Source organism: Seriola lalandi, unplaced genomic scaffold (genome assembly GCF_002814215.2).
Source record: "Seriola lalandi dorsalis isolate HSWRI2012SDOR001 ecotype SW California unplaced genomic scaffold, Sedor1 jcf7180002050332, whole genome shotgun sequence".
NCBI lineage: Eukaryota > Metazoa > Chordata > Actinopteri > Carangiformes > Carangidae > Seriola > Seriola lalandi.
This window is the reverse complement of record NW_019520885.1, coordinates 1-2,547: the sequence shown is the minus strand read 5'-3', so window position 1 is coordinate 2,547 and position 2,547 is coordinate 1. Positions and strand designations below refer to the sequence as shown.

General features: G+C 40.8%; 1 pseudogene across 1 annotated transcript; it reads right to left on the bottom strand.

The window, feature by feature from the left end:
* Nucleotides 1-6: 6 nt before the first annotated feature.
* Nucleotides 7-1,846, bottom strand: LOC111649304 (major histocompatibility complex class I-related gene protein-like; annotated as a pseudogene). The gene is made up of 3 exons (XR_015436703.1): nt 1,735-1,846; nt 1,258-1,524; nt 7-670 (listed from the first exon to the last, which is right to left on the bottom strand). The product of XR_015436703.1 is annotated as a major histocompatibility complex class I-related gene protein-like (transcript).
* Between the last annotated feature and the right edge of the window lie 701 nt (nt 1,847-2,547).

Here is a 2,547-nt window from a genome sequence, read left to right as displayed (position 1 = left end):
CTCTGCAGCCGATCCCAACATATGTTAGGTTTCCTACACAACCCCCACAGTCTGTATGTAGTCAGAGAGGGGAACTACTCCTCCACTAAAGAGAGTCACTAGAGGAGAAGGACTCACCTGTTTCTATGGTTCACAGCATCTTTCTCTTCTAACCATGAAACTCTTTAACTCACTGAACTCAAACTAACTGTCCACTGACCATCAGCAGCTGACTGAAAGTGATGTCAGAGCACCTGACATGTCCGTCTCTACTGATTGGTCAGGACTGACTCAAATCTCTAAAGAAGGTAAAGTCAGACTGAGAGGAGTGATGATACACTGGTAATTCAGTCTGAGTAGTCTATATGAATATTGTTGTGTTCATGAAACTACATCAGGTCATGTGATTCTACCTGTTCTCTGCAGAGAGCTCCTCCCATAGTCCAAATACTTCTTCAGCCATTCAGGACAAATCTGAGTTAAAAAGTTCTGATCGCGTTTTATTCTCGCTTTGTCAGCATCCCATGTCAGTTTGGTGACGACAGCCAGTGGGTTCAGAGCGATCCATGTCAATGTGTTCAGGTCCAATGAAATGAAATCTTCTCCATCATAACCATACTGATGAAACCAACAACTTCTCCAGTCTCATCGTCCCATTCACAGCCACTTATCCTCTGTAAAATATGGACACCTGAGACAGAGACAGACACAGAGACGAAAGATGATCTTTAATAAATGTGTGTTGCGTTATGGTGCTGCGTAGTAATGTGATTGTTTGACTCTCTCTGTTATTGCTTCCAGTGTCTTGCCTCCATTGGAAGGAAGGTGGATCATAGCTAAGGCTCCAGTGAGTCAGGGAGCAGAGTCTGTGTTGAGTCTCATGTTAACTTCCTGTTCCTGTCGTCTGTGATCATCATGTGACAACAGCTACTTGTTCCCCTCCTTCTTTGTTTCTGATCTGTTACCTTCATGTGTCTGCATTAAAACATCCCTGTTTACTGAATAATCATTAGTGGTTTCTATTGGAACAATTTCAAAATTGCAAAAAGGTGGAAATCACAACCAAACTTTCACTGTCTGACACAGCTGATGCTCTGATCGCTAAATAATTCCTCATCGTTACATCGTTATTGTTTCTCACCATGTCTCCTCCTGCAGTTTAACTCTGAATATTTCATGTTCAGGAAAAATATAATCAGTGAATTGATGAGCAGTGGAAAATAAAGTATTAAAAAACATGTATAAGAGTTCACAATAAAACATAAAAACACACTGTACCATCACTGTGGTTGAGGCGCTGCATCATGTTGGACATCCTGGCTTTGTAGACGTCCTGCAGAATCTCATAACAGTCTGTTTTGTAATACGCCAGATGCTGAGGGTCGGTATCTAAATAATTTTTCACCCAGTCCCGTAGTTGTAACGACTCTTTGTCGCTGTCGCAGTAACCTGCCTGAATATCATCGATCAGTGCAACAGTGACAAACAGTGGGAGGTTTGTGACTCCAGAAGACACAGTGAGAACATACTTGAGGGAGTGTTTCACTGTGGGACAAACAAGGTTTTCAAGAATTAATAGATTTTACAATCATCATAAATATAATGTATTCAGTAGGATTCAGTGAAAAATGATTGTTCTATCAAGCTAAAGTGAAAGTGAAACTAAATCATGCAGGAGTGAGACGCAGGAGAAAAATGCAGAGTAAAGAAGTAGAGAGAGAAAGAGTGAAATAAATATGTAAAACGTGATCCTACCTGCTGATGAACCGAGACAGAGAAGAAGCAACAAAAATAACTTTTCCATCTTGTTTGGATGAAGACAAATAAAAGACGGAAGATTCAGCTGCTTAGGGGGGTGGGGCTTAGTCAGGGGAAACTCGGACAGGGATGAAAGGAGCTATTGGATTCATTTTAATGGAAGCTCAGAGCTGAATAAACCAGCTGAGACGCAGAGTTTCAGTGGAAGCAGCAGGAACAGGTAACAGAGGATCACACTGAACTTTACACAGAAACATGAATCAAGACCCTGATGAACTCACTGGAGCTGATTGAAATAGGATGGAATGACAAATAACAACAGTTGTAGTGGTTATTTTTCACTCATGTCAAATTAAACAAACTGCAGATTAAGGAAATATTTTCACCACTTTGACATCACATGACGTCACATCAAGAAAACACAGACTATTTGTTCCTGTTTGAGGAGGAGCCACAGAGTTCATCTTAACTGACCTATCAGCTTTCAGAAGAAAGATCTATCAACTTACTCTGAGCGGGAAAAGTAGTTGTTCTTCACAGCAGTGCATTGTGGGTAAAAACTCATCTGTATTAACATAATAGGTCAACAAGTCTCTGTGTGATCATGTGCACAGTGTAAAAAACAACATGTCATCCAGCTCTGAAGTTGTTAGAGGTCACCTTCAACAGAGATGCTGCTCTGCTGTTTTCTCCCTCATGCTAAGCTAAGCTAAAGTTGTCTGGGAGCTAACTGCTCAGAGTTCACACTGATATTGATCATCCATCAAACTCCTCTGTGAGAGTATTGAAGAGTCAAGTAATATTCATATT